The 23,849-nt window shown below is 43.6% G+C and overlaps 1 protein-coding gene and 1 long non-coding RNA gene across 2 annotated transcripts in view; one reads left to right on the top strand and one right to left on the bottom strand.

Annotated features, from left to right (window-relative positions):
- Positions 1-17,768, bottom strand: part of LOC128326234 (uncharacterized) — a 56,083-nt gene extending 38,315 nt beyond the window's left edge. Inside the window, exons 1-2 of the long non-coding RNA XR_008307901.1 lie at positions 17,404-17,768; positions 9,431-9,572 (exon numbers count right to left, since the gene is read on the bottom strand). This is a non-coding gene — a long non-coding RNA (uncharacterized LOC128326234). The remainder of the gene's footprint in view (positions 1-9,430; positions 9,573-17,403) is intronic.
- PRICKLE1 (prickle planar cell polarity protein 1) overlaps positions 17,313-23,849 on the top strand; it is a 100,985-nt gene continuing 94,448 nt past the window's right edge. Inside the window, exon 1 of the mRNA XM_053252691.1 lies at positions 17,313-20,089. The gene's annotated coding sequence lies outside the window, so the exon portion shown is untranslated. The remainder of the gene's footprint in view (positions 20,090-23,849) is intronic.

Genomic DNA, 23,849 nt, shown 5'->3' with positions numbered 1-23,849 from the left:
CTCCGTGTAAACCGCCCTGAGCCATTTTTGGAAGAAATTGAATGAATGACATGAATGAATGAATGCTGTTCATCAACAGGAAAGGCCAAGAGCTCTTCATGGCTCCTGCTGCAGGACATTCCTTCCCGGAGGGCCAGCAAATAAAGGATCTGGCCCCCAGGCCTTACGTTGTGCAGGTCTGCAGCAGGCTTTCCCACATTATTCAGACCTGTAGCCAGTCTAAAAGTTTGGGGGTGGGGTTGCACCAAAAAGGAAGGCGGGCAAACAGTTTGTTGCCTACAGCAAGTATATGTAGAAAAAATAGGGGGGCAGAGAGACATTTAGGGGTACTGAACCTACCCTTGTGCCCCCTAGCTACAGGTCTGTATCATGATATTTATTTGTGTTTTAAGCATTTATATACAGCTTTCCAAATCAACATTTAAAGAAGCTTACAACCACATATGAATAAAAGTACCAATTATATACAAGAAGGGACCCACAACAAAATACTGTGGTGTGGAAGCATTACTTGAGACTGTGGCTGTGTGTGATGGAAAAGCAAAAGTTAGCAACAAAGACAGGAGTGGATGCTCTAACTTAGATCTTACTTCATAAGCAACTTTTATTTTATTTGTTTCTGTTTTCTGGGTGTTTTTGCCGGGGGGGTAGGCATGGTGATGAGTCCCAGCTCCGTTTCAAACCCCTCTCCCCTCAGAAATACAAAGCTGTGAAATGGCTGGTTAAAAAAACAAAAGAGTTCTACACACATTTTTCTCCCAGAGAAGCAAAAGAGTTTGTGGCTGTCTCGAGTGTTCTTAGAGCTGATAAATTCCTATTCCTTTTTGTTCAAGCCCTCCACTCCCTCTTCTCACCATAGAGTTCCATTACCTTCACCCATCTGATTGTCTTTTATCTATTAACTATCTGAGCTCACAAACATTCCATCCCATTGACTGACATGAGGCAGTTTTTGAGAGTTCCCCCCCCCCCCCCGATCTTTTTTTTTCAGTGTTCTTAATTAAACACTGACATATCTGTGGGTCACCCAGAGTCACACTTGCCCACAGGCACTTTTAGTTATCTGTCCAGAAGAATCCTAAATTATAACACTTTCAGAAATAGTATATAGATAATTAATAAAAAGTAGTCAAAACCTGACAACATGTCTCAGCAGTAGAAGACAAATTAAAATTTGTTTAAGTTGAGACCTGGGCATAAAAGGGTGATTTTACAATCTAAATGAGGGGAAAGAGGAGCAATTCTTCTAAACCCAAAGGGAAGTGATACTAGGCAGGCATCAATGTCGAGGCCTTTCACCTGTGTCAGCCAGCCTTGTGGTTCTGTGAATTTGACCCTAATTTGGAATATACTCCAAACGTTTTAGAGGTTTGGATTTTGAATCAGAGGTTTGCACATCTACAACAATGGCATGTGTTGGATGATTTTTATAACCTGTTTCCTGAGGCTCAATGCATCCCCTGCTGCATTGTTGCTTATAAGATACAGCACAGATGATTGAAAAGGAGATCACAGGGATAATTCTTTTCAAGCAAACTTGAAAATTGTGTGTGAGGAAAGCCCTGATATTTAGAGGGCCTATTGTCAGTGGACTTCAGCTGGAACTTTGCCGGACTGAATAGAAATTGCCGTATTTATCATCCAGAATTTTTATAACAGCACAGTTCTTCTTACAGACAAGAAAGGTAACCTATTGAACTTTTCCCAGTTAGTAATCAGCCTCCTTTCAGTCTCCTGAATTACAATTCTAGACAAAAGGAGAGGAGAGGGTTGTGCAAATAATTACAATATAACACTATTGTGTTATGTATTAGCAGACAGCATGTGCAGGCACGGTGAAGCATCTTGCAGCACAGTGAAGAATAATTCATTTCTAAACGAAAATCTACAATTTCATTAATGATCTAACATAGCCTTTAACAGCAGGAAGACAAAGTAGTAGCTCTGGTCCCCCTGTGATCTGGGTTCAGTGCTCTGTCACTTACTTTCTGTATTTATTTGCCTTAGGCAAATTCACACAGACTAGATCTTTAATGATCAACAATTTAAAACCAGCTATAAAGGAAGGAGTGATTGGGAAAGACTGGAGACCAGTTTGGAGGCTATTTTGTTTTCTGGCCCACCACACGTGATAAGGTCATGTATGTACTGTGAGTGTGCACATCCTCCCCCACCTCTGGTGGACCTTTGGCTAATGTCCTTATCACATGTGGTGGCCAGTAGATAAAGTATCTACTGAAGTTCAAACCAGCTTATCCTCTGCATCCATTGATACAGAAGGCATGATAGGGCAATGGAATCTTGCCCACTGTCTTTCTTGCTGATCTCGACATGTTCACAAAGAGACATTGGAAACGTGGAGGTTTGGAGCAGTGGTATTGGTTGCTTCCCCTCCAGGCAGTAATTCTCCCCAGACAATAACCACATGATAAGGACTACAGACACAGAAGCACCCACATGGTTGGATTCCCAGTAGTAACTGTTGGAAGTGAAGGACTTTGCGTTGTCTCATGTCTCAATGACAGACTGGTGAGTCAGAGGGCTAGAGAGGTCAATACATTGGTCATCCCTTCTCTACTGCTCTGACACTATCCCTTTGGTATGTAGATTGCTACTCTTAGGGACTGACTTCCTGCCTGCCTGCCACTTCCTCTTCCTTTCTCTTTCCTTTCTTTTCCCATGCAACATGCAAGCTCCTCTCTCTCCCTGCACTATGTGTGTAGAGATGCAGAATCCATCTGCATCCAGATAGCTAGATAGATTAGAGATCCTATCTCTCCACTTTACTATCTAGAATGGAGTTCACTAATAAATACTCCATATATTGATTCGAAACTATGAACTGGCTCCAAGTTATTTTACTCTTAGCATACATGCATGCCTGGGCAGACTCTGCTGTGTTGTGCCTCTGTGCACTCTGCTATATTAGAAGGGTATATTTTACCAAAGAGAATTCCCAACAGTAACCACCCTCTAGTGGGCTTGTTTCAGAGCAGGTACATTCTTTGTACAGACATTGCACAAGGAGATTCAACATAGTAGTACGATACATAGAATATGTTTCTTCATGAAGAAGAAGAAGAAGAAGAAGAAGAAGAAGAAGACGATGATGGCGGACATTGCTCTGACAATGAAAGGAGCCTTGCAGAGTTGCAAAGAGTTCAGGAACTAGTTGTATGTCTTCTTACCTCCACAGCCCAGCAGCAGCAGAAGATGGGGAGGGAGCAACTCTTTAAGGATGGAGGAAAGAAGCTAGAATCCCCCCTGCCCACCCTCAACTTCTGCTGGGTTGTGAGGAAAGAAGACATGCAACTAGTTCCAGGGCTGTTTGCATCCCCACAGCGCTCCTTCTGTTGTCTGCCAATGATAATAAAGGTAAAGTGTGCTTTCGAGTCAGTTTCAAGCCTCGGCGACCACAGAGTCCTGTGGTTGCCTTTGGTAGAATACAGGAGGGGTTTACCATTGCCTCCTCCCGCGCAATATGAGATGATGCCTTTCAGCATCTTCCTATATCGCTGCTGCTCGATATAGGTGTTTCCCATAGTCTGGGAAACCGATATAGGTGTTTCCCATAATCTGGGAAACATACCAGCAGGGATTCTAACCAGCAACCTCTGGCTTACTAATCACTTAGCAATTATATTGCAAATGTCAAAGCCTTTCATCAAATATCAAGAGCTCAAAGCCTTTGAACCAGAAATTCACACAACAGCTCTGTAAGGTAGGCCAGTATTATCACTCTATTGAAGATGCAAAGTGGCTTTCCTAATATGTTCAGGTGAGGCCTGAACTCCTGGCTCATAGTCAAGACTGCATCAGCTCTCAGAGAGGAGAATTGCCTATTGTCTTTTCTTTTTCTTTTTTTCTTCTATGTACCCCTTAAAGATTCAAAACATTCCTCAGTCCTTACCTCATGACGACTGTCTGGGGTGTTCTGCCAAAATTAGTCAAATCAGATTTTAAATTTTCATCTCTGTGTACAATCCTTGTGTACAATTAGAAACAAAGCTAATGTGTGTATAAAGCAAACGCAGCCAGTGCTGAACTCTTCAAGGCCTCTTCTTTAAGCAGATAAGCTTGTTTGAATGCATAACAGAGATGCAACAATGTTAATCAGGGAAATGCTATTTTTAAACTGCCATGATGGGCCAGACAAGCTCCACTCTATTAACAGTCAGGCAAAATGAGCAACCACAGAAGATTTGTATGTATGTATATATATGCAGCATAGAAGTGCATTCAAAATCCTGAGACTCTTTTTTTTCAAAAAGCTTAAAGAAGTTTATCTGGTTACATATTTTTAATTTGGAAATCATGTCCTTCACATTTCCTTATACTAACCATGGCTTTAAGCTGGAAATGTCAGACTCCCGCACGGCCCCCACTGCTTGACTGCCGGAGTTCTGCCCTGACTGGAAGCAGAGGTTTCATGCATGGAGCTGCTCTTGTCCAACGTTGCAAAGCTAAACATTTCAGATGCCTTAGATAAGGCTCTAACCACAGCAAAGTACTTAAGAATGTACATAATTTTAAAAACATGAATAGTCCCTTTGACTTCAGTGGGAACTACTCAGGTGCTTAAGTGTACACATGTGACTAAGTGCTTTGCTGGATCAGGGCCCAAAACACCAGACGTTTTGAGGTTGATGCCAGCTCTATTTCAAATGACAGGATAGTCGCCCCTTGATTATCAAAGGGGAAAAAGATATGCAAGTCCTTAAGTACCAGAAAGCCTGGTTTCTGAGTATCCACCCAGATTGTATGACTGCAATGGGGTTGCCAGATGTGCCCCATGTCAAGCGAGCTCACTGATACAGAATGGTCTGACCTTTTTTTTAAAAAAAACCAAAAAACTTTGTCCTGAGATGTGCATGCATCCTAAAGTCTTGCACAAAATATGCAATTTCATTACAAACTTTTTGGGGGAACCTTTTTTCCTCATTGGACTGAATATGAAAATATTCACCTTTTGACTTCAAAATCCAAATGGCCAGAACTCAGGGAACCAGGAAATAGTTCCAGGAGCCTACAGAGGATATAGGCTTGATTTTTGCAGTTAGAAGCCTTCCTCTCATCTCCACTGCTGCATGGGGAAACTGATTTTGACACCAAGGGAAATGTCAAAAGCAGTTTGTCATATAGCATGGTTTGAGGAAGGTGACAGCTGTTCAAAGGGGAGGAAGTCAACATTCGTCTGGGCTAGCACAATTTTAATTTCTTTTTTTCCATGAGCTATTTAGGCTTTTGAAATCAGTATATGTTTTCACCCAGTTGCACTGTGATGTGCTTCACAGAACTGACCATGGAATTTCTAGGCCCAGGACAAACTGTTTTCCTAAGGTCCATGACAAGCAAAATCCAGACCAGCCTGACTTTGAGATGTGTCAACACCACTTGAAGCTCCATTTCTCTTAAGCCCTAAGAAACATCGTTACCAAGCAGCCTATCTGCAGGTACCCATGTGTTTGTGTTTCCTGAATTTCTTTGTGGATCTGTGTCTGTCACTCACAGCAGAAGCTTCAAACCTCCCTTCCTCCATAGTTAAGTGCTGCTAATGCTAACTCAGCTTTTGAGTATCTTCTGAGTACTTTAGAAGAGCTTCCTAATTCCTGTCAGACTACCTTATGGTGTAAAATGTAACTGGATCTTTCCTGATTCTAATGAGTTATTCAGCACCTTATAATGCTTTCCTTTCCATGACAAAAAGACCTCTGAGTGGGCAGATGCAAACATCATGAGGAACTGCTTAACAGACTTGGACTGAAGCCACAGACAATAGTGAAAACTTGGTTTGGTTCATAGGGTTGCCAGGTCCAGATGGTGAAAAAAATCAACATACATCACCAAAAAAGTAGAAATAGGGGACACTTTTCACCAAAAACAAGTATCCAAAAAGTATCCACTATGCATAAAATTTGCATATGTTTATTGGTATTATCTATGCATATTTTGATAAAAATTGGATAATTTGATAATAAATACAGCTCACCACTGTGAAGCTGATGACCAGGTGAGCTGTATATGTTCAGTTTGCTGGCTAGATGCAGAGTTCTCAAGGCCCCTGCTTCTAAACTGTAAATTTGTCCCCTGGTTAGATTTACCACACACACAGTCCTCTGTCTTCCTCCCCCCTGGGTCTCCCAGCCTGCTCTTCTCAGCTAGGCCAGTCACTTCACTTCTTGGCTCGAGGTAGGACAGCCATCTAGCTACAGAGCCAGCTTCTGTGCATGCTGGCGCAGTGGGGCACGCTGTTCTCTACAACTACAAACATTTATATACAGCTTTTCAACAGAAAGTTTCTTTGTGGTTTTCCAAGCAAAATAAATAATAAGATGCTTCCCTGTCCCCAAAGGGCTTACAATCTTTAAAAAAAATAAAAAATGCAAGGTACCACCAGCATGAGCCATTGAAAGAATGCTGTGGGTTGCTCTCTCCATGCTATTCACCACTTTAAAAGGTGCCTTTTTACTCAGTTATCAGGGGCAGCTGCTAATTGAGTAAATGTAGTTAGCTAAGTGCTAACTTCTCACCCACCACATGAAGGAAGGAAGCTGCACCTTCTGGGCCCACCTATCCATGCTCCTGCATCACATGGCTCTGCAACTTGCCACTGAAGCAGAGCCTCCACTCTGGCTTCCCCACTGGATGGACAGAAAGTCAGAAGGTGAAGTAGGGATGTGCATTTGCAGAAGTCTTCTTGCGAGGAACAAGCAGAAAGGCGGGGAATAGACGCGAGACGTGAAGGGCTACAACTCATGGTATGAGAGTTGGGTCACTACCCGTAGGATAGAGACCCAAACAGATCTCCATATACTGGGTTTAGGACTCTGAGGCCATGTGCTTTGGCTAGAGGGATATATACCTTGAAACGTGTCCCAAGGCAGTTTCCAAGCCACTCTACCCACCCTGAAGGTGGCAGATTGCATGCAGATTGCAAAGTTCTTTGCTGCATGGCATTAGTCACTTCGAGTGTTAATTGCCCAACCAAAGGCAAGGATAAAGTTATGTAGATGTGTTGCTCATGTCCAATAGAGCTGTGCTGGACTTACTATCAGAAGAACAGGATGCTTCCAGGTATACAAGATTACACATCCCCAGTTTTGATGTGCTTATCTCATTTCCCTGAGTCCTTGCCAGTTAAGCTGTTAATTCAGATCTGGTTAGGAAATGTGCTGCACCTCCCAAGGAGTATTCCACTGTTATCTCTTGTGAAAGGGAGGATTCTTTCCCTGATTGATTCATCTTTTGAAATGGGGTCTGCTCATCGGCTACTGCCTTCTCTCTGAAAGAGGCGGGTGTGGGAGTCCCAGTCAGTCTTCGCTATTCTGACCTTGGGGCGTTGCCCCACACTTTGCTCATGCTGAGCAACCAGCTGTTGGTCTTGCCAAACCCATGCAGGTGAAATGTTCACCACAGGGACTATGAAGCTGTAGTCTCCGGCTGTATAGCCATTCAAAGTAAGATAGATAGAGGGGTGCTCTCTGGGCTACAGAGGTGCTTTAACCCCAGACCTTGGGGACCTGGTCCGTGGCCTCCAAGGGACTGGGGGGGCCTCCGGGGGGCACATGCCACCACCCCCTGCCGAATTGCCAAATGTTACCTTATTTTTTGCCGCCAATGTGCACGGCCAAGTGGTGGGGGTGAACTGAGCAGACCTCCCCCTGCCCTGTGGGGGCAGCAGCCACTGGACCTGCCTGTCTGGCCCAGTGGTCCTCGAAAACTGAGAGGCGCTCCTTTCTGCACAGGCACACTGGAGCACCTCACAGTTTTCAAGGACCGCTGGGCCAGTCAGGCAGGCCCAGCAGCCGCTCTTCCCACCGCCACCATGGGGGAGGGGAGGCCTGCTCGGCACACACACACACACCCCACAGTGCACATTGGCTGCTAAAAATAAGATGACTTTTTGTGGTCCGACACAGAGTGGCAGACATGGGGTGGCGGCAGGAAGCCCCCCCCCCCCAATGCAGCAGGCCTCATGGCAGGGGGAGGCTTCAAGGTGGGGGCATTCCGGGCACCAGTTTTACCTAGATGCACCACTGCTGGGCTACCCCAAAATCGGACTGTCTGGCAACAATAGATGGACACAAGGAGGAGGAGACAAGCAAGGCAAGTCCACCAAATCCCCAATTTACAAATCCCACTGCTTATGCAAGTGCCCAGTTCTCTACACTTTTGTGGCTGCTTACTAGGTCCACAGCAGCCCGGAGGCAGAGTGTTATGGACAGGGGCGGAGCCACCATTGGGCCAACGGGTTAAAAGAACCCGGGCCATTGACCAATCAGGGGCTGCGAGAGCGACACCCCGCCCCCCGCGTCTGATGTCAGATGCGGGGGTGGTAGTTTAGCTCCTGAGCGGGGGCCATGCAGCACCCCTTTGGGAGCTAAACTAAGGCTGGTGCTGCGTTTACAGCGCCAGCCAGGAGCCAGGCTAGTGGGGGTGGGGCTAGTGGGGGCACCCGCCACGGCTGCACACGGGGCGCCAGCGGGCTGGCTACGCCCCTGGTTATGGAGATGCAAAGGCAGGGAAGAGCCGCTCCTGGGCTGCGCTGCGAAGGCAGTGCCAGCCTTAGTTTAACTGCCGAAGGGGCCACGCGGCCCCTTCAGCAGTTAAACTGCAACTCCCGAACGGAGCCGCGTCTGTCATCAGATGTGGGGGCGAGGCTAGCCCCTGCGTCTGACATCAGATGTGGTGGGCGGGGCGCCAGCGGGCTGGCTACGCCCCTGGTTATGGAGATAGAAAACTGATCATCATGTGGGCCACTGTATATAACCTGTACATTTATTGAACACAACATATGAATAGTGTCAGTTGGACTCACTTCCTGTTTCAAGAGCACAACTAGTTGCTTTTCTCATTCTGCCTTTCACCAGTTCAGTTAGTACCTACCATTAGTGTTCCTTCTAAGATGTGCCCATGTGTATACACTCACACATTTTTTGATGTCTAGTCAGTTAATTTTAGATCCCGCTCAGGTCGAATCAGGAAGGTATTACTCTGAATACACGTGCACACACACTGCCTTGATCAGGGGCGTAGTAAGGTTGGAGTAGGCCCAGAGACAAGATTTTAAAATTGGCCGCCCACCACCACAACAGAACATCATCCTAAATTTTTTTTAAAAATTTAGGTTTTGTAAATTGTGGACGATGCAAGTCATTTAATGGTACTAGATAAAGACATGCTGTTCTGGTAGCTCCAGGTTTTAACACTCACATCATTTTTGGAGGATGAATACAACTGAAGGAAGCCCAGGAGGGTGCGTGGCTGGGGGAGTCAGTCATGTGACTTGCCTGGAGGGGGCAAGGCAGTGGGCCCCCAGACAACTGTCTCCCCTTGCCCTATTATATTTCTGCCCTGGCCTTGACACTGTCGCCCAGAACAAAACTCATTCCACACACAGATGAAAAAAAATAGAGAAAACACTGCCTACCATGTGTATTTATCAGTGAGTTTTTACAGCTGGAGTGTCTCTTCTTCACCATAAGGCTTTCCTCAATGGCGGCTGCTGTAATGACTGTGTCTCTGAAACCACACTCCATTTATAGCCTGAAACAAATGACTAATGTTCCAATCTGCAAAATCATTTAAGGATTAATAGTGCTAGTTAATACATCTCCTGTGCTCCACTCTTCAAGCCCTTTATTTAACTGTTTGTGTTTGAATGTTCAGGATAGGCTTCAGAAGTGTACAGAAAAACATGTACATAACTTTTAATCTTGTGACAAAAATATGATTAAAGATATTTCTAGGCCTAAAGTCCTAAAATAAAGATATTTCTAAACTTAATATTAAAGACACACATATTCCAAAATATTTAAGATGTTACACATTAAAATCATATTCATATTCGCAAAAATGAAATCCATACCAGTCTCACATTCCAAACATTACTGGCTTTTTCTAAGATCAGGTTCTCACTGAGTCAGAAGCCTGGTTGCAAGTTGAACTACTTCAGATTGCAGATAAGGATTGGAATAATTGAATACTCCTCCATGTAAACAAAACTAGATTCATTTGTAGCCTATCCTTCTACTTAATACACTATTTTAATATACATATTTTGATTTGTTTCTGTAAGGGAGGATTCAGTCATGAGAATCCACACCTGCAGTATGACATGATACAGTGGGCCAATTCAGATCCCACATGGAACCAAGGTTAAAGTCTGATCCAACATGAAGATTGGTCATGATGTCCAAACTTATTGATACTGATTTATTCTAACCTACTTTTATGAAATAAACAGCAATTTGAAACCAAGGTTCAAATGTTAAATAAAACATATTTAAATAAAAAATATGTTAAATAAAGTGTGTTACAGACTGTGGTTTATTTCAGGTTAGTTATAATAACCAAGAGTGGTGGATCCAGACATCAAAAACTCATCTTGGTTTTGACTCACACAAGCAAGGAAAGGCAGAGCATGCACTCCTGAGGCTTGGGAACATTCCACAGGACCAGGCTTTAACTGGTTCCACGTAACATCTGAACTGGCTCACAATAGTTATAGTTTTACCACTGCAAAAGAAGTAGGTCTAAGGTCACAATTTTCACACAGGAACAAATTTGAAAACTTGTGAGACCATGGTTAGAGACCATCTGCTAAACTTCCAATTTAAGACCCAGTTCTTCAGAACATTCTTCTGTGCAAGCCTAGTCAAAATGAATGCCAGCATTTGAAAGGTTGCTAGACTATAGGTAGAGATACTCTTTTGAACGTCTAATTTAGGAATCAGTTCTCCCAAAGGTTCTCCTGTCAAAATGAATGGGATCTGCCCAAGAACACTCCCATAGAAGGCCTGGTATAAATGCATCTCTGAGGGAAGGCAGGATGCCTCCTTGTCTTAAGGAGGCAATTATTAGACTGCTGCTGAAGAAGCCTACCTTGGATCCCTCAGAGCTGAGCAACTACAGGCCTGTCTCCAACCTTCCATCCCTGGCAAAGGTAATTGAGAAGGTGGTGGCCTCCCAGCTCCGGACAGTTTTGGAGGAAACTGATTATTCTAGACCCATTTCAAACTGGCTTTCGGGTCGGCTATGGGGTGGGACTGCCTTGGTCAGCCTGATGGATGATCTCCAATTGGGAATTGACAGTGTGACTGTTGGTCCTCTTGGACCTCTCGGTGGCTTTCAATACTATCAACCATAGTATCCTTCTGGAACATCTGAGGGGGTTGGCAGTGGTTCTGCTCCTACCTCTTGGTTCCAGATGGTATCCAGATGGTATCCCTTGGAGACTGTTCTTCAAAATCTGAACATTATATGGTGTCTCTCAGGGCTTTGTATTGTTTCCGATGTTATTTAACATCTACATGAAAACCGCTGGGAGAGATCATCAGGAGATTTGGTGCAGGGTGCTATTAGTATGCTGATGACACGCAAATCTACTTCTCCGTGTCATCAGGAGAGGGCATAACCTCCCTAAATGCCTGCCTGGAGGCGGTAACGGGCTGGATGAGGGATAACAAACTGTGACTGAATACAGATAAGACAGAGGTACTCATTGTGCAGGGTCAAAACTTGGGAGATGAGTTTTGCCTGTTTGGATGGGGGTCACACTTCCCTGGCAGGAACAGGTACGCAGTCTGGGGGTGCTTCTGGATCCAAGCCTCTCCCTGGTGTCTCAGGTTGAGGCAGTGGCTGGAAGTGCTTTCTATCAGCTTTGGCTAATATGCCAGCTGTGTCTGTTTCTTGAGATAAATGACCTCAGAAAAGTGGTACATATGCTGGTAACCTCCAGGCTGGATTACTGCAATGTGCTCTATATGGGGCTGCCCTTGTGTGTAGTCTGGAAACTACAACTTGTTCAGAATGCAGCTAGTGGTGTGCACAAAACCACGCCTCCACTGTTTGGCACCAGGGGGTGGTTCTTTAAGGGCGGGGGTATACTTACCCCACCTGCCCCTTCCCCCCCTCTGGTGCTCCTTTTTTAAAGCAATTTTTGGGGCGGCGGTATACCTCCCTGCTGCCCCTGCCCCCATTTTCGGCCAGAAGTAGCCAGAATTTCCATGCAATGTGTGTGCACATCACGCGTGCCCATCTGACGTGCATGTGCCTGCACACGACATGCGCACGTGTGTGACGTGAGTGCGCACGGTACTTCCGACCACTTCCGGCCTAAAACAGGGCAGGGTCAGCAGGGAGATACGCTGCCGCCCCCAAAACTGCTTTTAAAAAAAAGAGCACTGGCGGGGGGAAAGTGGCGGGAAGGGTAAGTGCTCCCCTCCGCCCTTAAAGAACCAGCCCCTGGCGCCAAACCATCAAACTGTGCCACGTTCAAACTGGTTCAGAGGCCTCTACAATGGTCTCCGGACCAGTTTGTGCACAGTCCTAAATGCAGCAGCCAGGTTGGTCTCTGGGTCATCTCGGAGAGACCATATTACTCCCGTATTGAAAGATGTACACTGGCTGCCAGTAAGTTTCCGGGCAAAATACAAGGTGCTGGTTATAACCTATAAAGTCCTAAATGGCTTGGGCCCATGGTATTTAAGAGAATTTTCATTATGAACCCCACCGCCCATTGAGATCACTAGGAGAGGTCCGTCTGCAGTTGCCACCGGCTCATCTGGAGGCTACTTGGGGACGGGCCCTCTCTGCTGCTTCCCCAGAGCTTTGGAACACACTCCCTGCTGAAATAAGATCCTCCCCCATCACTGACAACTTTTTAAAAGTCTTTAAAGACGCACATGTTCACCCAGGCTTTTAATTATTTAGTATTTCTTGTTTACACAGTCAGACAGGTGTTATTGACTGGTTTGTTTTATCCAGACATCGTGTCCTTCCCAAGGACCTGGGATGGCTGAATTTTATCATCAATACTGTTGGTTATTATAGATATCGTCGCAAAATATAGGCTGTTCCCAGTAAAGTTGCTTTTTGTAATTGGCTGATGGTGATTTCTGTGGCCCCTATGGTGTTGAGGTGCTCTTCAAGTTGTTTTGGAATTGCACCTAGGGTGCCAATTACCACTGGGATTATTATTATTATTAATTATTCAATTTCTATACCACCCTTCCAAAAATAGCTCAGGGTGGTTTACTCAGAGAAACAACAAACAAATAAGATGGCTCCCTGTCCCCAAAGGGCTCACAATCTAAAAGAAACATAAGACAGACACCAGCAACAGTAACTGGAGGTACTGTGCTGGGGGTGGATAGACCCAATTACTCTCCCCCTGCTAAATAAAGAGAATCACCATGGTAAAAGGTACCTCTTTGCTCAGCTAGCAGGGGTTAATTAAATATTGTTTTAACATCATTTTAAAATGTTGTTTTAAAATTTAAATCATTGTAATGTTTTAACTTTTACTATATAATTTATTTTGTTTTAACTACTGTTTTAAGTTTTCTGTTATTTATTTTAACAAATGTTTTAGCTTTTTGTTTGTTTGCTTGTTGTAAACCTCCCAGAGACCTGGGTTTTGGATGGTATAGAAATATGTTAATTTTTTTAAAATAGAAATTCATTTCAATTGGTCAAAATGGAGAACCTTCTGGCAGATTATGCACTTAGTCCCAATGTTGTCCCAATTAACTAATCCTGATTAGACTGATATTCACAAAAATACCTCACTTGTTATAAATTCAGCTTTGGAGAGAGAAGCCATGTTCATCTGTTGCAGAAAAACCAGCAAAGTCTTGTAACACTTTAAAATGTAACACATTCATTTCAGCATAATTCTAACTTGGGTTTTCCTTATTGCCAAGTTTGCTATGTATAGGAATAACATTCATTTAAATAAGAGTCTTGTAGCACTTTAAGACCAAGGCATTTACGTCAACATATGCGTTTATATTTTGTATTTATAAGCCTATCCCAAAATAAATATAAATGCATATGCTGACATAAATGTTTTAGTCGTTGACATGCTAAAAGACTTTTCTTTTTTAAAATAAATGTTAGCCCTACACATAGCAAACCTAGCAAGAAGGAATAAAACACTGAAATATTTTGGACACCAGGATGTCCAAAACACAGTTTTCTATTCCCAAGTCTACTGCCTCATGTCTTGTATGAGATCTACCACCACACTACAGTCTATCACGAAGAGCATAATGCCACACAACCAGGATTTATTGGAGCTCTTCTCACGATCAGTGAGAAGAGCTCAGGAGCAGTCTGCGGGGAGAGCGAGTTATAATCACCTTCCACACGGATGAGCAGCTATCCCTCCTTGGGCAGGCGGATCACCCGTCCCAGACAAGCACCGACTCCCTTAGCCCAGTTTTGCATGCACGTGTGAATAGTCTCATTCTCTTCCCTCCCTTCTATTTCTGTGTTGTATTTGCTTGGCAAAACTGTTTACTTTCAGCCACATTCATGGAGCTTTTAGGAGAGCCAGATAGCTGAAGTATTCTCCAGCCTCCTGTCCACATTCCCCATCTTTCAGCACCTGCCTTCTTCAGCACCATTAACTAGAAACATCACTCTCCTTAAGTAATGGCAGGCACAGTGTTTGAGGCAACCTTGCTCTATAAACATTCTTCAAGGAGCTACATCACCCTGGTTAAGCATTGTCTAGATACACTTTTTTTTTTGTCCTTTGATACTGCCCACTGTACAGAAGAAACTGATATTTCCATTTAATGAAGCGGGGGGAAACTTGATTTCTTTTCTGCCCAGAGGCATTAAAATGTTCAACAGAATTGCATGAGGCTTTGCTCCAGCTGAGGCATATCTCTTTTCATTACAGGCAGAGTTGCTTTCAGGGACAGCACAGAAAAGCTATACCTTTTAGAACAGACATGCATACACTGCAGTACTGTTTAGCTCTGAAATGATATTTATTAAAATAAACATTACATTTAAAGAGCAAGGAAAACATATGAGGTCATGACAAAGGTCAGTATAATTTCTTGTGTCACAAAATTGTCATGTATATTTCTTATTAAAAAGCGAGGGGGAGATTTACATACCAGATCAAAAGTGAAAAGGAATTTTGTATCTGTTCACGTGCATGTATATATGTAAAATTTAATTGACTAAGCCACTGATGCCAATATTTTATATGTAATTAAAATACAATTTACATACAATTTAATTAAGTGAACCAGTAATATAGTATTCTTTTTTAAAAACTTCCTTAGCCTTTAAGATAGATGCTTTCAAATAAGAGCTTTCACTTTCATAATCCAGGCTTGCCTTCTAACTGGTGTTGATGTACATCTTTTTTTGTTGAATGTTTGTGCAGTCTCTAGAAAAATGAAGTTCAGATACACTGAGGCTCCACAACAAAAACAGCAACTGTCCAGTTTGTGGCCTACTGCCGAAAAAAAATGGAATTCATACGTTGAATTCAACATTTGGTACCCAGCTGTTTAGATGTAAACCCATGCAACAACAGTACATATGCAAAGGTTGTACAGAGATTTCTTCTAATAATCTAACTATGAGGCTATTCTTATGCGCACAGAAAACCAGGCTAAGGAAGCCCAGGCTGTTTTCTGTGCATGTGATCTGTGTAAGGATGTGCACCAGGACCCTATGTAAGGATGTGCACGGAACCACTGAATGGTCCAGCAATGGGTTGGGGGTTCCTTTAAGGGTCAGAGGAGGGTGTATTTACCCCTCCCGCCGCTTTTCCCCTGCCAGTGTGCGTTGTTTTGGAAGCATTTGGGGCGGCAGGATACCTCCCCGCTGCCCCTTCCCCCTCTCAGCAGCAAAAGGCTTCCGAAAGCCTTTTGCATGTGTGTATCTTGTGCACACATGCCATGTTTCCGCATCACACACGTGCACACGTCGCAGAGACGTGACATGCTCTCGCAAGGTGCGCACACGCAAAAGGCTTTCTGAAGCCTTTTGCTGCCGAGAGAGGGAAGGGGCGGCAGGGGGGTATCCTGCCACCCCAAATGCTTTCAAAACAACACGAGCCAGTGGGGGGAAAGCAGCGGGAGGGGTAAGTACACCCTCCCCCCGCCCTTAAAGGAACACACACACCCACGGTGTCGAACCACAAACTGCCCAATGCTCGGACCAGTCCGGAGGCCTCTAGAATGGCCTCCAGACCGGTCCATACACATCACTGGAGCTGTGCGGCTTCCGGTGGTGCAGCAGCAGTGAACCCTCCAAAGTAGCCCACTGCTTAACCCAGACTTTTGGCACGAGGGCACCCAAACACCAGATTAATTGATCGTGCGTCGGTGAATTATGGCACTTCCATAATTGTGTGGCGCATTATGGGACTTCTGGGGGCTGGGAGGCTCCCAAACCCTGGCGCTCCTCACCGGCTCCACGACGAAACCAGTAATCATCTGGGCAGCCAATCCAGCTGCCCTGGGGAGGCTGGGCGATTGTCTGTGGGGAGTGGTAAGTTAACCCACTATCCCTACAGACCCATCCAAAGCTCTTCACATGGATCATTGTATTTCTTACAACTCACTGCAAAGGCGCAGGGCAAGAAAAACTTAGATTGGTCAAATAAGTACAACTTATTTGAAACAATCTTTGAGGTCATTCACAGAATCAAAAACTGTGTTCTACCTGGGCTTGGGAGCTGTGTATGTTCCCAATTTTCAGTTGTGTAGAAGAAAGTTAAGAGGAAAACCTGGGTAGAAATGATTGTGTGGAAGCAAGGTAGAAGGAAAAGCTACCCAGCTTTTCCTCTTACATTGATTCCACACAATGAGCCCTTTCTCATGATTAGTGAGAAGGAATTGCTGATGGAAAAGGCAACTAACACTTAGCTTCCTTGCAGACAATTCTCGGTCCATGCTGGGAGCACAGATCACGCACCTAAAATGTATGTCCCAAACCCCTGGCAGTGCATTGGTTCAGTCTTGGCTGCTTGTGAAAACAACCTCCTTCCTCTGTCATGGAAAAACAAGACCAAAACTTAGTAGTGCGGTAAAAAGGGCAGATAGGTGTCAGGTGGGGCTAAAACAACTGACAACACCAGAAATTATAATAAAAACAAGAACAGGTTTGCTTGAGTTAAAAGGTTTCAAAAATGCAAAACTGTACAGGAGCTGTAACTTAGGTTGGCAAGGGTACAAAAAAATATAAAACACAAACAAGCAAACTTGCTAGCCTTCTGTGCTAAGGCCTAGGATCAGTTCCCTTACTGCTACCTCCCCTAACAGCTTCTGCCTGATCCACCACTGCATTAGCCTTCTGATTTTCACAACACTCAGCAGCAAACAGACTAACAGATCTCTCCTCTCACATAGCTCTCCCTCTCCAGCAGTGCCCCTTCCCAGGACATAGCAAGGAGAGAGGAGGGGGCCCGTGTTCACCCCTTTCCCTGGCAGCCCCTTGGAGTGAGGGAGATAGTAAAGAAGGTGGGGGGTGGATCTGGAGGGCCCTCAGGAGCTAGGGGACCCAGATTCTTTGAACCACCCACTCAATTATAGCTATGCCCACCCTTGGCTGTTACACTCTCCCTTATATTCAGTTTAAAAGGGATACATTATCCAATGAGGGAGTTTCTTCCCTCAGGCATCCAGAACCTTCTGTCTCTTCCCGGAGATAACCCTTGGCAACCAATAACAACACTTTATAACTTTCCCTCCAAAACTCGGCAGCTGACAATCTTTTTACCTCAGACAAGGCTATAAGAGATTCTTACATTAACCCTTGCAGAGCCTGGAGTGGACAAACAACAAGGAAAATACAAAACACTTTACAAACCATAAAACAAAGTAGGAAGGGGCCATTCCTTCACACCAGGTCCAAAGTGTTAATGGACAGACACTAAATATTTTTTCTGATCCAGAGCTCCCTTAGGTGTTCTGGTTCATATATGCAGCCCTTAGGATTTCCTGCTCACTTCATTGGAGGAAGAGGAGACTGCTCCTGCATCTGTTTGCACATGGATGGATTCATTTAAGTGAATGAGGAAGCCCTTGCTTCAGAAAGAGGAAGGGAGTTCTGTGCATGTGCATTAGCTGTTCTGCAAGCACAAGAAATCAGAATAAATTATTCTTTTAAAAAAATAGAATTCTGATTTGATAAAATGTCATTAGCAACAACTACAAGAAAATGAAAAATAGAGGAACAGTGAGGAGAAGTAATAATTTATTTGTGAAATACACCAGAACATTTTGCCCAATACAAAGTTCTCTTTTCATGAAAATAACACACAATATAAATGAAATCTAAATGCTTTATTAATTGAAATGATTGATTTCCATACCCTATATTAATATTTTCTCTCAAAGCAAGCTTGTGGTAGATTGACATTTAAGCCAATTGTTCATAACAGTACCACTGAGAAATCTGATTTATTAAACAGACATTTCATTGAATTCTACTGGACCATTTCAGATGCATTTCTGTATGTCCCTTAGCTAACACGATCTTTAATGAAATTTCATTTAATCTGACATCACACACCCTACATAAACCCTGATTCCAAAAGAAGCAGAGTTTATATAAAAAGATCCCTTTGTTGTTGCAACATTATAGAACATACTTTGTGACTGATTATTTAGGAAAATATATTTTATTGGCAGAACAAAAAACATTAGCATCATCTAAGGAATAAAATTTTAGCCAACTGAAAGTCTTCCAGGAAAAACTGCACTATTAAAACATGGAACAAGTTTGGGAGTTGGTCTTGAGCTATTTGGGTATAAATCCCCCATCAATCATTTTGAAATTGCTTTAATTCTGGGACATTAATTCTGAAGTGCCTCAGGAGTTAACAAACAAAGGAAATTGGTCTTCTTTGGAGAGTGAGCTCACAGATGTAATATCATGATCTATTATGACAGAGAAGGCTACGAGTCACAGGTCAAAAGACTAAAGGAAATTCAGACAAATTCTACCATTAGACATATTTGTTCAGTCCTTCAGTGAAAAGCTATAACTGAGACAGGATTTGATCCATATGCACCAAAATGAAATCCTTCTTCAAGGCAGAACTATCCATTCTACTGCACCTTTGAGCCAGTTCAGATGATACTTCTTCTGGCCCAGTCTAAACACATGAGGGAGGCATGCAACATGCACATCACTGCCATCTGGTGTGCCATCCTGCTGTTACCTAATCTCACAGAGGGAGGATCCAAACCACCCTTCAATATACAAATTAAATGCCACTTTTCAGTAATATTAGTGAATATGATTAGGTGATGGTAGGACAGATGTGGGGGCAAGTCATACACAGTGACATCCCTCCCCCATGTGATTAGGGCAAGTGGGTTGGATTATCATCTGAACCAGTTGTCTCTTCAAAACCTGGATAGATCTTCTGCTCTGCAAATTGGGGTGGGAGAGTGCAATTTGCTTTAGGCCAGGGCTGCTCAACTTTGGCCTTCCTGCAGATGTTGGCCTACAACTCCTATAATCCCTGGCTATTGACCACTGTGGCTGGGATCATGGGAGTTGTAGTCCAAAAACAGCTGCAGCCGTGGGGGCTAAGTTGAGCAGGCCTGCTTTAGACAAATAACAAGTCTACACTTAACCCCTTCCCAGTCTGCCCCTACAATTTCCCTTTTCCTCCTCCACTTTGCCCCAGCACAAGTTCTAGACCCAAGTTCTTGCCCCAGCCCTAGTTTCCATTACATATGGGGAGTTAGAACTTGTATAGGGAACTAGCTCCCTGCAGCTAGTGCAGGGAGAGGGGAGTTGCTGGGAATAATCAGAGATAAATAAAGGGTTAGCCCCTCATCCATTGTTTCTCTAATCCATGTTACACCTTCCTTTTCATCCACTGAGCAGGGCCCTCAAGGGCATATGATTCTGTGATCTTTATTATTTCTATACCCTGATTTGTAGAGGAAAAGGTATGGCCAGACTTTGAAGACACAGGATGGAAGAAGAATGCTTAGATTTAATTTTTACTGTTCATATTTCATGGTGGCTTGTAATATTTCATCAAAATATATTACAGTGGTCTACAATCCACACAAAAAAGCCAAGAAACAGATTAATCTTTACATAAATAATGTAACAGTTGAGTCATGCTTCATTTTGTTGACCATAAATGTGGAAATCCCAGAACTCTAGTGAATGTCCATTGCCAGTTGGAGAAAGCTATGCCTTATGAACAAGAAAGAGTGACTACTGTGCAGCATTGATTGAGATGAAAAGCTAAAAGTATAGTCATGTCAACATCATCATTCAATGAAATATTTGAAGATGGAGTGAAGTAAGTGAGTAAAACCACACCAGTTGCCTAAAGGAAGGAGGGCTTAAGCCATCAATGCTCATATGCCATTGCTGCCAGATACTGTAACTGACTGTTTTGCACTCAGAGCTGTTGACCCTGGACCTTGGGGCCCAATTACTGGGCCCCGCTCTAATGAAGGGCCCCATCAGCACTCCCATGGCCTGCCAGTGGTACCAGGAATCTCTTCCCTGTGCTGGTGCCAATTCAAAGAGCACTCTCTGTGTCACCACTCTGCGCTGCCTCTTCTGCACCAGCAGCCTAGTGCCCACCAATGAGAGGCTCTCCCGAACATGCATGCCAGGCTGCTGATGCTCTTCCCTCACCGACTATCAGCTGTTTGGTGGGTGGGCCAGGTTGGCTGAGGCAGAGTGCTGTGCCTGTGTGCATACTTCTGACTCTCTGCGTCTACCTTCCCTGCCTGCCTGCCAAATGCAGCTTCTTCCCAGGGCAGGAAGCCTAGCTTCAAAGAGGCAGACTGGTGCTGGCGAGTACTATAGGGTGTGCATGTATATGTGCCCCCACTGCTGCCTGAGTTTGCCACCATCTCCCCATAGGTGCCTCCAGAGTAGTTTCTGCTGCTGTAGGAAGTCGTTTCTGCTGCTTCATTTCTGCTGCTCTGGGAAGCTATGTGGCTTGTGTGTGTACGTGGTTTTTGTTTGTTTGTTTGTTTGTTTGTTTGTTTTGTTTTTTACAAATGCATTAATATGTCCCACAGTGGATTTTCTGTGCTCAAGAATGCTGTGTGAACCCATGGGGTTTGTTTTGTTTGTTTTGTTTGTTTGTTTTTACAAGTTGCACTAATGTTCCATTTGGCTTGTGAATGATCTAGAGGCTGGACTTGGATCTCTTCTAGAGTGCAAAAAAATTTGCTTGGGAGTGTGTGTGTGTGTGTGTGTGTGTGTGTGTGTAGGTAGAAGAAGAAGAAGTGAACTTGTTTTCTGTTGATCCTAAGAGCAGGAATGGAACCAGTGGGTTGAAATTACCAGGAAGTGGGGCAGGGAGAGGCTGTAACGTAATTAGGTCCAGGGTCCAAAATTACCAAGCTGCACCCCTGTTTGTACTCTTCCATTCATTTAAAGTGGTTTCATTTCACTTAGCTCTCAGTATTGCAGTGAAGGAGTTTTTGGCATAACAGAACTATCAGATCCCATGGGCCAGATCCTTGGCAGTAGCTAAAGACCACATAGTTTGAAGACTGCACTAAAGTCACATCGATAACTGCTAGCAACTAACAGCTGGCAAGAAATGAGGGGAAAAATGTTTTGTTGTGTGTGGGTTTTTTGTTTTTTTTAAAATAGCAATTGGAAATTGAGAAATTTCACCTCAGCCTGTCCAAAATGGCTAAATATCAAAACGCAGCAGTGTTCTCTATTCTCAAGCCACAGACCTTAACTGGCAACAATGAAGCCCTGGCATTAAGTCCTCAGTCTTTGCCAGCTGTGACCTTCAACAGTTCCCCTTGTACATGCAAAATTCCTGGGTAAATTCATTTACCAGTTCCCCATTTGAGACTCTTGGCAGAATATCTGGTAAATATCTGGTTCCTACAGATCATCTTCTGCTGCAATAGTTAAAAACAGAATATAGCAATCCTTTCTCTCTCCATTTTAAACATGCCAAGAAGCCATCTAAACACTCCAGTGGCAATTTCCATTGTACAATAATAACACATTATTATATTGTAGGATTTTCCAAACCAAATTACTCACATAAGATTACCTGTTGAACCTGAGAGGAATGCTCCCAGTTGTTTATATCTATTGACCATTTATGCTTGCTAAATAAAGAGGGGTTTTTTCCCCCTTAAATGTCTGTTGCAGAATTAGGCAACATAGTGTCCATTTGCCAAGGTTTTTCCACTGGCCAACAAATTCCTATACTTTCCTTGTGTCATTTGGGAAGAGAAGAGGGGAAGTGTTTGCACAGTCGACAAAATTCAGGCTATGGGCCTTTCATTGCCATGTTAGTGTTTTGCCTGTAAGAAGCACAGAGTAGGTGAGTGGTTCCTAATCTTCATCCTTGTTGCATACCATCAGTTTTTTGCCTACATGGTATTATGTTTGGGTTGAACCAGGCATTATGCTACATAAGCAAAACAGGAATCTGTAAGGAACAAAGATAAATAGGTACATAGGAGCCAACCAAGCCCATTCCCTTCTCTTATCTTTGCCCTGTCTTCAGCTTATTCTGATGAACAGATGTTCAGACACCAAGATGTTGCTGGAAAAATAAAATCGCTTTCCATCTGTGGATGCCTAATTTCAAGGTTATCTTTTTCTTTAAGACAAATGGAAATAGAAAGTGGTGGAAAACAGAAGCATTACTTTGGGTGCTGTAATGATTACAATGAAGTAATCCTTTAAATAGTTATGCAATATTTAACAAAGCAATCTGGGGGAAATTCTGCAGGAAAGGGGGCTAATTAACCATAATGGTCCCTTTTGGCATTTGCAATCTATGAATCTGTGACCTCCAGGCCAAGCAGCAAAACATATCTGTTTATCTAGGCTTTCCCAGGGGCCAATGAGCCCAAAGGACTCCCTAATCAGGGACCCAACCCGTTTGATTTAGCAAACAATTACTTAGGCAGCATTTGTTATTTATGGATGTTACAGACAGATGTTATTTGTTATATAAATTTGGAGGAATAATTCATTGATCTTATAAATGGAGAGGATGAGAGATTAAAAAACAACAAGCCAATGCATTAAGAAAGCTATCATATGTGTTATTTTTAAAAGCATATTTTTAGAACCAGTGATACAATATCCTCTCCTCAGGGAAATATATAAGGTAAGCTGAAATGGGATAGACTGTATACATTTTGCACCCCACCCCCAAACAAAACATAAATTTGTGCTGTGGTACTAAAGAGGATAATAACATATCGCTGAAGGACATGATTTTTACAGGAGAAGTGAAGGGCAGGCATTACTGAACAGGAAGGAAATGGTCTTGCTGGTGTTTACCACCTTTACCCTTTTGTGGGGCTGTTTTAAAGACCTACACAAGTACCTCCCACACTTGTTTATTTAATTTTAAGAAATACTCTTCTTATTCGTACTAAACCACCTAACACTTTCTAGACATTGTATATAGATCAACATGCACAGTTTACAGTATATACATACTGAGGCACTTCACACAAGCAGTGTGAAGTGCCATAAGGGGTTTTGCGGGGAGAGCAGGCTTGATCCGCTCTCCCCACACGAGCAGGCAGCTCGACCTGGGTGGCTGGATCAGCCACATGATCAGCCGGTAATCACCCACATGATTACCGGCTCCATCACGGAGCCAGTTGGGGCGGCAGGAATCAGGGGCCTCCTGGCCTCTGGAAGTTCCAGAATACCCCACACAAGTGCGAGGGGCATTCTGGGGAGCCCCCCGGCATGGGGAGGCTTGTTGTAGCCTCCCCATTGGGGTCAACTTGTGAGTTGCCATGGCCCTCTCCAATTTCTGAAACCTTACCTTCCTATCTTAAAGTAACTCTCTCTAGCCCACCTGATTATTTACACATAATTTGGAATTTTAAGCTAAACGCACCTTACAATAGTCTGTTTTTAAACATATTTGTATTACTTTCATGCTAGGACTGCCTATTAACCTAGTCTCATTCCTTTTATTTGTTTTTCTTACAATAAATTTCTTTTGTTAATTAAAACCCCTCTACCAAGCTGGTTTTCTTGAGTTCAGACGCTTGCGCAAATTAAAACTGCTTGGAACTGTCTCCCTTTTGAGC

This window comes from Hemicordylus capensis, chromosome 5, assembly GCF_027244095.1.
Source record: "Hemicordylus capensis ecotype Gifberg chromosome 5, rHemCap1.1.pri, whole genome shotgun sequence".
NCBI lineage: Eukaryota > Metazoa > Chordata > Lepidosauria > Squamata > Cordylidae > Hemicordylus > Hemicordylus capensis.
The sequence above is the reverse complement of the archived record's forward strand: the minus strand, read 5'-3'. Positions and strand labels throughout refer to the sequence as shown.